The following is a 12265-nucleotide window of genomic DNA, read 5'->3' as shown; positions in this document are numbered from 1 at the left end:
AATTGAGATAAATTTTCTCCAGGGCTTTATGGCAAAATGTATTAATGACCTTTTGGGTGAATATTTTTATCTTTGGGAATGCACAAAATATGTGTGTCTGAAATATTGCAATATTAGTAACAAATATACGCATTGACTTGTAGGTAATCCATTATGTTCATTGAGGTTTATCTATATGATGTGATACTTCACACTCTGAAAATTAAATTACTTAACTACTTCTTGGAAAATTGTTCTTACCCATCTTTAATTTTTTAAAAAGAGGACACAAGAAAGTAAACTATGGTAAATCTTAATCTTAAAAGATACATGAAAAATATCTACTATAAAAATACATGAAGTCAGAGTCCTGATGTTACCAGATATTACCAGTGATTGTCACAGGACAGTGGGTAGTAGATGAATTTTTGTTTCTTTGAGTGTTTTTTTTTTTTTTTTAAGATTTCAAGTTTTCTGCAGTCAGTATATTTTGCTCTCTAAATTAAAATTTAAAAATACACAATAAACTTTACTCTTGCCCATCAAATGCCTAAATTATCTCCAAAAATGTCTGTAAGAGATACACATAATCTAAATTAGTTAGGAAATTCCCAGATTACCTCAACAACAGCAGTACCGTAGTTCTGAAAATTGCATTAGGCTCATTTTAGAAGTGGTTAAAACCTGGTTCGAGGGTGTTATTCAAAGAAAAAAAATAATAGCTATAAACTATTCCAGCTCAATTTCTTTCCATGGGGTTGGGGGGGGGGAACTGTGCAGGGGACAGAAGAAAGATGAAGTGAGAGAATCTGGAATCTAGTCGTCAACTGGGTTTGGGTTCCTGGTCTATAAAGTGAAGAGTGTGGACCATGGGATTTTCCAGGTGAAAGTTAAAATTTTAGGATGTTATAGTTTAAATCTACATCAAGAGGTGATGCTCAGTGGGTTGAAAGTCATCTTCTCTTAGTATTAAGTTGCAGCAACATCTCTCAAGAAAGAAATAATCACAATAAACCTTTTGAACTCAGATGATTCCCTTTTTCCCACAGAAGAATCAAGATTTCAAAAAGAACTTTGACTCTCTGAACCAACCTTTATTTTGGTTATGACTAAGAGATTATATTTAAATAGAAAACAAACCTGAATATTTTTAGTTCTAGAGACTCCTAAATCTATGCAGTCTCTGAATCAAATTTCAATTTTTTTTTTTTTTTTTTTTTTTTTTTGTCATGTTAGCAGACCCTGGGAGTTGCCTACCCAAAGCCACATTTTCTGATCTTGGCTGTGTGAGGAGGTGATGTTGCAAGTGCTTTAATCATCTTGGATCACGAACAGATAAATGTTAGGGCAAATGCCAATAATCTGGAAAAGTAAAAGAAATAAATCTAAAAGCTGAGGTCTCTGAGCAGTCCTATTAGCCAATTCTAGAAAAGTCTACCTCTGGATTTCTTATAACGTGGGACAACAAACACCATTTTTAGTTGTCTATAACCTGAAACCCAAAGGATTTTAACTGGCCTCTGCTTGTTGAAACTATCACTGATCTAGATAGGGAAGATAATTTATGGTTTAAATGTTTTAAAATATCACATGATAAAGTGCTAGGAAACTACCAGGAATCAAGATATACTTTAAAGCTGCAGTATTTAAACAGTGTGGTGCTGGTGCAGGAATAGGTGCATTAAAAAAAAAAAAAAAAAATTCAGATGCTGAGCCTGTGCATACAGGAATTTAGTGACAAAGAGGACCTCACAGAATGATGACTACAGGTATGCCCTTTGGAACTATACCTCCCAGTTTTAATCTTGGTCTCCGACAATTGTCAGTCATGCAACCATAGGAAAGTTATTTAAATTTACTAAGCTTTTGTTATCTATAAAACATGAATAATAATATCTATGATAAAGAGTTGTTATGAGGATTAAATAAGATAACACAGGTAAGGATCTTAGTGTATCCTGTGAACTATTTCATTTTTATGGTGCTTGGTACCTCATAGGTAACTTATTGACACCATGAATGTATCACTTAAAAAGTCTCTTCTATGCACTCTCATAGGATGTGATTAGGTATATTTAAATTTAAATTAACTAAAATTAACTCAAAATAAAAAAAAATAGTTCCTCAGTTTTACTACCACATTTTCCCCATATTTTTATTGGTGTATTGTGCATAATATTGAGATTTGTCATTACATATTCATACAAGCACACAACATAACAATATAATTTGGCCCATGTCATTCCCCAGTATTACTAGCCATATTTAAGAGCTCAATTGTCATATGGCTAGCAGCTACCACATTGGACAGTGCAGATATAAACCATTTCTATCACTGCAGAAAGCACCACTAGACTGGGATTTAAGAGTTTAAAGAGTTTAAAAGTTTTCTGCAGGAACCGTTTTGAAAACTCAGCCCAACTTCAGACAGGTGCAATCAGACAGCACTTGCCTCTGGTCCCCATGCTGACCTATTGTTTTCTGCTATGGAACATTATGTGCAATGCAGGTGAGAATGTACTCTGTATTCACGCATGCCCAACTTCTAATTACAAGTTAGTATCTGTGGAGCACTCCTTGGCCAATGAAGAATGGCAGTCAAGGGGTAAATGCTTCTCCCCTACTTTCCCAGGGTATTAGGGAATATTTCCAAAACTTTTAGTTACACTTCTCAGAACATCCAGGGCATTAGGCAACAGTTGCCCTTTGGGATAGCTGACTTGAAAGCACATTCATGTATTAACTCTCCCCGCTGCAAGGTCTCACCCCACTTCTGAATTCCTCTTTCTTAAGCTCACATTTCCAAAAACACTCAAGCTTTTATCTCAGGTTCTGCTTTCAGGGAATGCAGTTAAAAAAGGGAGCATGTAATAAAATGTAGTAATAGTTTCATTGCTGATTAGTGGGAGAGAGAATGGGATAATTAACAAATGATATTTAGGTATCAGCAGGCCATATTGGGAAAACAATATTTACATCAAACATATAAAAATTCTATATAAAGAGTTAAAAACAAAAAGCTCAAAAAATTGCAAGGTTACAAAAGTACTAGAAGAAAATATCAGTGTTTTTGTAAACTTGGACTATGAAAACCCTCCTAAAGAGAGTTCAAAATAAATAAAAATAGATAGGAATAATTAATTTTTTATAATTTATAAAGGGTAAAAGATACCAGGAACAAAAATAAAAAGCAAAGTCTTGAGAAAAAATTAAAGTATATTATAGACAATGAACTAATTTCCTCAATATGAATATAGACTTCAAAAATTAACAAAGCCAATAAGAAAGAAAATACCATTCAAGCAACCTGGCATTCTGATTGCCCCATTGTGGATGTTCTACAAATATTTGTTGGATGAATGAGTGACCCTGTGGATTAATGGACAAAGTATAAAAAATTCCTTGAACAAATAAATCAAATGAGTCATAAACATATTATGTTCATTTTCACTAGGGAATCAGAGAGATACCCCTTAAACATGAAAATTCTTTTCACTTATGAGATTGCCGGAAATATAAAGGATGGATGATGTGTTAATGAAGATATAGGGGAAATGGCACTACTGTACACTGTTGGAGGGTATAAAAATGGACGTAATTTTATGCAGAACAATTTTATAACATCCATCAAAATTTAAGATGTACATATCCTTTGACCCATAAATTCTACTTCTAGGAATCCATCTGTCTTAGTGTGTTTGGGATGCCATAGTAAAATCCTTTAGACTGGGGAATTTATAAACAATGGAAATTTATTGCTCACAGTTCTAGAGGTTAAGTCCAAGATCAAGGCACCTGCAGATGTGGTGTCTGGTGAAGGTTAGTCCATGTAGAGATGGTGCCTACTGCTGTGTCCTCACAGGCAGGGAGAGACAAACTCTGTGAACTCATCTGGTGCGAAGGGGGAAGGGAGTAGGCCATTCCCTTCAATCTTGTTTTTTGTATCCATAAAGATTCTACCTCTTAGTAATATCACTGGTCCAAAATACAAATTTTGAGAGGAGATAATAACATGCAGAACATAGCACCATCCTTAAACATTACGAAAGTAAATATATAAGAATATGTGGTCAATAGAATAAGAATTTCTATTACAGTGCTCATTGGCATATTGGAAAACTGAAGAGGATGACTGTACTTCACTTGTGGAATGGTAAATTATAGCACGAAAAACTATGGGATATTATTGGGTTATTAAGTTATTAAGAAACCAAAATAGATGCAAAAGGATTTCCATTGTTAAGTATTGAATTGCATTTCCCAAAAAAGATATGTTGAAGTCTCACCTCCCAGTACTTCAGAATGTGGCCTTTTTGGAAATAGAATATTTAAAGCAGTGACCATGTTAAGATGAGGTCATTATTGGGGGCCCTAACTCAATATGACTGGTGTCCCTGTAAACAGGAGAAATCTATAAACAGAGACAGATTCACACAGAGGGAAGTTGATAGGAAGACAGTCATGTAGTGGGAGTGATAAGTCTAAGAGCCAGGAAACACCAGGTTGTTGACAAACACCAGAAGATAGAAGAGTCAAGGAAGGATCCTCTCCTAGAGCTGTCAGAGAGAACATGGCCCTGCTGACACCTTGATTTTTTTACTCCGAACCTCCAAAATGTGAGAGAAAAAACTTCCATTCTTTAAGCTGTGCAGTTTTTGGTATTTTGTTATGTCAACCCTAGGAAACTAATATATCTGTGATGTATGGTGGAGCAAGATATCAAGTTTGCAGACCAATAAGTACCATGTAAATTTATTTTGTTCAAAAAATACTGTTGCACATATTCTCCTGGGCTTATGTGTACATAGAAAAGGTTCTGGAAATATATCCAGAACTGTTTAGGCTGTTTTACAAGAGTGCTCTGAGGAGAGGGACTTACAGGGTTGAGTCATTATAGGAATTACTTTCTTTTCCCCTCACATATTCTCTGATCTTTTCCCCAGTAAGCCTGTACTACTTTGTAAATATATTTCCCCATCTGACAATTCAAGTTCATTGCACAACTGGAGACTTTTTCTCTAGGGAGAGAAGCAAAACAAGAGGCAGAGGAGAAGGAGAAAGAGGGTGTCACAGAGAATCAACTGTGGGATCCCCAATGTCTTCTCACCTGGGGCTCTGATCCTTCTCAGAGAAAGCACCAGTTCCTGGGACACCGTCTTGCGCTGGTGGGGCTCACACCTTAGAAGCAGGAAACCTCCTCCCTGCCTCCAACAAAGCACTGCTGTGGGATACAGCTCAAGTCAGTCTGGATACTCTTTGTGTGTTCTTGGGCTTATTTCTGAACATCTAGGAGTTACCAGCAGGGATTGTGCTGCAGATGTTGGTCACAGTCATGTGAAATTCCATGCCATTTCACTTTCTTCTCTCCCTGAGTTCCGAGGTACCTCTAGGGGGCAGAGTAGTGTGGAGTGGTGTTTTAGTCAGCCATTTTGCTGCTGTGACTAAAAGGATCTGACCAGCACAATTATAGAGGAGAAAAGGTTTATTTGAGGGCTCACGGTTTTAGAAGTCTTAGTCCATAGAAGGCCAGCTCCATTCTTCAGGGTTCGAGGTGAGGCTGGACATCATGGCGGGAGAGGGTGGCAGAGGGAAGCAGCTCACATCATGGTGATCAGGAAGCAGAGAGAAAGAGAGTCTCCAATCTCCAGATACAAAATATATACCCCATAGCCACGCCCCAGTTCCCACCTCCTCCAGCCACACCCTACCACTTCAATTAATCCCATCAGGGATTGATTCACTGATTGGGTTAAGACTCTTACAACCCAATCTTTTTTTTTTTTTTTTTTTTTCTGAACCTTCCTGCATTGTCTCACATGTGAGCTTTTGGGGGACACCTCACATCCAAACCATAAGAAGTTGGCACGGGAGCAGAATGGCATATGTAAAAAGTAGACGTGGGAATTTCTGATGACAGATGGAAAGGAAGTTCAATCAGTAGACCAGAGAAGTCAACTTGTAAATTCAGTGAAATTTTTCATGGATTTTAGGAAACTCTGTTTTGGCCTCTTCTCCTCTTCTTGTGCTGTGTCCTCACCCCTTGCTCTTAGTACTTCTTAACATTTTATTTTCTTCCTTTCAAACCAAGACAGGATTTGATCTCACCATGGCGAGATAATCGCTTATCTAGTTGCTTTTCCCCTCTGTGGCAACTTCATTTGCTAGAGGTAGCCTGCAGGCCCAGAAGGAAGGTTTTAAGAGTCTCTACAGTAGCCCCTGACAAATGCCTAACCTATGATTGAGGAAAAATAATAGCAGGTGTGCTATGTATAAATTCCCAGTATCCTTCCCCTACTTTCTGAAGTAAGATACATTTGATTCCCCATTTTAAAGCTAGGAAAACCGGAAAGAAAAGTTAAGATATGTGTCCAGGTCAGATAGCTGGTGTGAAGAGTTGAAGTTGCCGTAGGTGATCCAGACATGGTCTCCATACTTAAGTTACCGGGGTCACTGTTTCTCAGGGGTGCAGACACATGTGCCTGGACACAAACTTCCTCAATCACACATGAACCTTGTTAGTGTGTTTTCAGAGCCAAGTGATGGCAAGTGACTCAGGGTAAAGGAGTCAAGCAATTCCCCAAACGGTTGGTAGAAGGACCCATTGCAAAGGTTTCCATTGAATATGCGATTGTGACACTGTAGGGACACAACTTGCTGGAGGGTAAATGGAATCCCAGCAGCTGGTGAAATTGAATTGGGTCTCAGGGGACTAGGCGGATTCTCTCTCCCCTTTGTCACAATTTCATGCTGAATGTGACATCCAGGAAAGTTACTTTGGCCTATAAAGAATCCACACACATCCCCACCCTCCGCCTGCCTCAGATTTGCATTCTATAGGATGGACAGAACAAAGCCTATGACCTTCATCCCTTACTACCGGAACCTATTGCCCTTGATGATTGCAGCCCATGCTCTCTGGTTATCAAAGTGTTCCGGTACATTTAATGCCTCCTAAAAGCCGGTGGATGGAAAAACCACATGCACAGTGAATTTTTGCAAGTGAAGTATTTTTACAATTTTCAACCCAATGGCAAAGGGATCAAACAGCACGGTTGCAAAGGAAAGCTGAACCAGGCTATAGGACTCTGAAAGCTGTTCGCCTGTATTGAAATATCCCATTGTCCTCTGTGCTCTCCCCCACCTTGTACTCGTCTCATATAAGAGACTTTGACTCTCCAGGCAGCCTGCATGGGGTTTATGGATGAGATTGATATTTAAGACTCTGGCAAAGCGTGACCTTCGGCTTCCCAATAAACAGCAAGGACAAACCGCCCTGCTTGAGACTTGAGACTTTAATTCCCACCAATTGCTTCTCTTCAGCCCATTATGCATGAGAAATGCAACTGGCTCACCCTCTGGTGCCCTGGTAATCCAGGGGTACCTCAGAATCACAGACCCATAGAGTGTTAGAGCTGAAGAGGGCCTCAGTGGGTCCAATCTCCTCATTTTACAGATGAGGAGGCTTTCTTCAGGTGTGCGCCTTGCAGGCCTGGCTGCTCTGTGCTCACTGGCTCTTTCCAGGTAGGCCCAGAGCAGCAGGGCTGCAGAGTTATTAGCATACCTGCAAATGTCATGAGTTTGTGGGCAACATGGAAATAGGAGAGTCTGTAGGCGAGGACAGAAACTGCAGATCTGGATTTCAGTGACAATGGGTATGGACCTGTTGCTTGCTACTAGATAAATGAAGGTGAGTTTCTTCTTCTACTTTTTTTTTTTTTTGGTATTAGGATTGAATTCAGGGGCACTTGACCACTGAGCCACATCCCCAACCCTATTTTGTATTTTATTTAGAGACAGGGTCTCACTGAGTTGCTTATGTCTTGACGTTGCTGAGGCTGGTTTTGAACTCCTGATCCTCCTGCCTCAGCCTTCTGAGCTGCTGGGATTACAGGCATGTGCCACTGTGCCAGGTGAGTTTGCTTCTTTTGTCATATCATTGAGAAAGCTTTTTCATGAAAGCAGAAAAGGAATATCTTTTTGTTTGCCATGTTTCATCTTTTCTTATTTGATAGAATTCTAAAGTTCCCCTCTATTCTCCACCACTCAGTGATGAAGATCTTCTTTCTCCAGTTCTCTGACTTCACCTGCTAGCTTGAAGCATGATATGGACAGCTACTAGTCCCTGAGAATGTATCATGCATTGGGCACCATTTTGAAGACTTTGCATGCATTATCATATTGAGTTTTTGCAAAACTCCAATAAGGTGGGTGTGACTATTAGTTCCATATTATAGATGAGGAAACTGAAACAAGGAGAGATTAAAGAAATTATCCCAGGCTACAAAGTTGAAGTCCGAAGGAGGGAGAAATATTTTGACAAGAAGAATTTCCAGTTGAGGGCAAATTGCTTTAGAAAACATGAGCTGGTGGCCACTTGAAGTAAGTTTAACTGGAGTTTCACTGAAGAATAATACTCTTATCATACATGCACACACACTCCAGTTGACAGAGTTGGTATACTGGAAGCAATGTGGTCTAACTTGAAGTAGGTCCTAATTCTTGCTAGCTGTGTGGTCATGGGAAGATATTAACTCAGTGCTTCCACATTCACATCTGTAACGATGGTGATGATGATTATGAGGATGATAAAAATGTGTACCTTGCTGAGTTGGTGTTAAGATTAAAGTTGTCATTAAGGGCCCGGCACTGGTGGGTATTTCAGACTCTAGCCTTTCCTTACCTTCTGGGGATACATTCCAAGATTCCCAGTGGATGTCTGAAACTACAGGTAGTACCAAACTCTATATATAGACCATTTTTTTCTATACATATATCCCTATGATTAGTTTATCAGTAAGGCTCAATAAGAGATAAACATTAATAAATAATATTAAAATATAAATTTATAACAATATATTGTAGCAAAAGTTATGTGAATATTATCTCTCACTCCTTCTCTCTCTCTCTCTCTCTCTCTCTCTTTCTCTCTCTCACAATATCTTATTGTGTTCACCCTTCTTCTTGTGGTGAGGTGAGATATAAAAATGCCTATGTGGTTGAGGTGAGTTATGTAGGCACTATGGTGTAGTGTTAGGCTTCTATTGACTTTCTCCACTGGTTTTCAAGAAGTCTTTGTAAGCAGCATAATGAAATCTTATACCATCCTGCTCCATCCCACAATGGTGTGAAATCATCCTTCTACCCAGAGTATCTACACTGTATATACTACCCACCATGTAGTCACTCAGTAGTCATCTTGAATATCAACCAATTATTACCATATCTCAAATCTTGTATTTAAATATAAGAACAGCATATAATTTAAAACTTGCTTATTTCTGGAATTTTCTATTTAATATTTTTGGGTTATAGTTGACTAGGTAATTGAAAGCACAGAAGGAAAACTGCAGATAAGGGAAGGGGTTGCCTATTGTAAATGCTAACCTCTACTCAGAATCCACCTCTTTCCTTCTTGTCTCCTGTTTCCAGATGGATGAACTTTCATTGATGTAACGCTTCTGGATTTTCTCTTCTCTACTCACTTAGTGACTAAACCACAAAAGAAGTTAAATAACTGGCAAGTACCTTGATCACCCAGCTGGTAAGCAGGAAGCTAGTATATAAACCCATGTAATCTGGCTTGGGAGCCCACACACTTGGATGCTTCACTCTCCTAATTCCTCAGAGGACAAAGTGCACATGATATCAAATATCTTCTTTCTGCTTGACAGCAAGAAAACTCAAACTACAAGTTCTTTGGAAAAGGAAGTGTAGAGAAGTGGACCCAGTGCTAGGACTCAGAACTAATTTTATATCCTTGTCTTCTTTTCTATCCTGGAGGAGGAAGCCTTACAACCCAGTGACTACTCATCCCCAGTTTACCCAAGAGGGTCCTTGTTTACACTTATTTTCTTCCTGTAACTATTTACTTCCTCTTTTTGTCTCAAAGTTTTCAGATTTGGGGAGAAATTATGCAGTCCTTCTATGCAGAAGCATGGGAAATACTGAGGGAGGGGAGGGGAACAGGTCATGGGCAAGTTCACTGGCATATTATTTAAAGCAGAGGAAAAAATTTTGGTCACATTCTTTTTTTGAGGGCTGAGCTACTTGGCACCACAAGAAACTAAGACCACATGACTTCTGGTAATCTAGGCTTCTTGAGCTTTGTCTTGGCTGTACTGTCTTTGTTCTTGCTCATGAATGAGCCTTACTATGTATTCCAAAGGCCATCAGAGACCTAAATGACAGCTTAACAGCAGGCAATCACCCATGCCTCCTTCACGTGGTCAGGAGCAGTCCATGGGCAACCTGTTGCAGGGACAGGGATAAGAAACCTGAAGCAAGAAATGACCTATATTGCTTGGGTCCTAGAGTTAAATTTACTGGCATAATTGCCAGATGTAATTTCTCTGCACCTCTTTCTGCTAAGTGCTCTTTAAGAGCAAAGCACTTAGTAAATTATAAGGAGGTACCAGCACAAAAGTGCTTACAAATAAGAATTATGGAAAATCAGAAGCCAAACACTCACAACAGCAATTTCTTTTTTCTTTAATCAGAAACAGAGTCAGAACCATACCGGAGGGGTGAAGTCTCTCAGGCACAGCGATAACATAAGCTGTTCATATATTTTAAGATCTAATCTATCATTTAAAAATTATTTTATTATAAGGCATTTATGTGTGTGTGTGTGTGTGTGTGTGTGTGTGTGTTTCAATATTCCACCAGCTGCCCCAGGGGAAGCCAGATAAAGTGTAATAATAGAACTAATAGGAATTAACTTTATAGCATTAACCCACCAGGTTGAAAAAGCAAGAGGCACAAATTGGTAGATAGGGGAATTCAACGAGCAAGCAACCCATGCTGAATGTTTGTTTGCTGTTTCTACTGGTTTTCATTTCAGGAAAGGGAGTTAGTCACACAGAAGGCAGCATCCGACCTCAGCCACAATGATGGCAGAGAGAAACAAAACCCAGGCTTTCTGGAATCTTGAGCAATCCCACAGGAAGACATCAAGTGTCTCAGAAGCAGCCTTGAGGAGCCAGTCATCTATCAAAAGTGACTGTGCTTTTGCTGGCTCCACATTAGTCGCTTCCTGGGGGCAGAACATTAAGCACAGTTGGGCACATATAAATTTTTGTGTCTCACCAACACTGTTGGAATGTGTAGCATTGGGTCCATGAGAAACCATGTTTGAGAAAAGAGCAGATCAAAAAGCACAGCTCATATATATAAACAGGCCCAGTACAGAATGTAGAATACAATGGCACAACAAATGTTAGTCCCTCTTTTTTCTCCCTTTCCTGCTGTGTCTCTAGATTAGCAGAATAATGAGAAATGCCGCTATGCTTTGGATCTTACGTGTCTCCCAAAGGAACGTGTGTTAGAGGCTTGGTCCCCAGCATGGTGCTATTGGGAGGTTATGGGACCTTTAAGAGGTGGGGCCTAATGAAAGGTTTTAGGTCACTGGAGGTGTGTCCCCAAAGAGGATTGGGTGACCCAGGTGGTCTTTTCCTCTCTCTCTTTTTGTTTCCTGACTCTAGGTGAGCAGTTTTGCTCAGCCATGTACTTCCCAACATTGTCATCTGGCATCCTCACCAGAGACCTGGAAATCCTGGGACGGTCTGCTCCTAAACTGACCGGTACTGCCTGCCAATAACTGTGAGCCAGAAAAACCCCTTTTCCCTCTATAAGTTGATTATCTCGGGTATTTGTTATAGTGATGGAAGCAATAAGTAACAAATGCCTTGAGACAAGACTTTGTTGGGTTCTCTGGCACCCAATCCATCTCCTTGACTCCATAGAGGTCGATAATTAACTCACTCAACTTGGGAAGCTTACCTCTTGAATGAAATAGCCCCCGTCTCATTTCTCTGTTTCTAGTATCATCCTCGGGTGTTTCTAAGGCCCTTGCTACTAATGTCACAACCATCAGAAAACTGTTGGTATTCAAGATGGAACCAACCTAAAAACCATCTGATTCTCAGATGACAACAGCTCCCTTCCTTAAAACACACACACACACACACACACACACACACACACACACACACACAGACACCTGTACCTTCTGCTCTGAATAACACTTATGCTGATAAATCCAACAGACAGCCCTAAGAAGGAATGAGTCACAAAGAATAAACTCTACTGGCATACCTAACAGGATTCCCTTATCGCACATGGAAGATTCCTAGATATAACACTTTAAAGTCAAGAAATCTCTTCTTCTTGCCAGTTAAGGATTTCTTTTCCACACTGACTCCTAGAGTCTCAACTGACACTAAATGTGTCCAGAAGCCTAAACCACAAGATTCTTAGGATACACAGTTTACAGTCTGTAGATTGCATT

The 12265-nt window shown here is 39.5% G+C and overlaps 1 long non-coding RNA gene across 1 annotated transcript; it reads left to right on the top strand.

Annotated features, from left to right (window-relative positions):
• Positions 1-8070: 8070 nt before the first annotated feature.
• Positions 8071-11641, top strand: LOC306641756. Its single transcript, XR_013758274.1, has 3 exons — positions 8071-8183; positions 9409-9520; positions 11460-11641. It is a non-coding gene; the product is annotated as an uncharacterized lncRNA (long non-coding RNA).
• The last annotated feature ends 624 nt before the right edge of the window (positions 11642-12265 follow it).

This window comes from Sciurus vulgaris (assembly GCF_902686455.1).
Source record: "Sciurus vulgaris genome assembly, chromosome: 12".
Lineage (NCBI taxonomy): Eukaryota > Metazoa > Chordata > Mammalia > Rodentia > Sciuridae > Sciurus > Sciurus vulgaris.
This window is presented reverse-complemented; position numbering and strand designations above follow the sequence as displayed.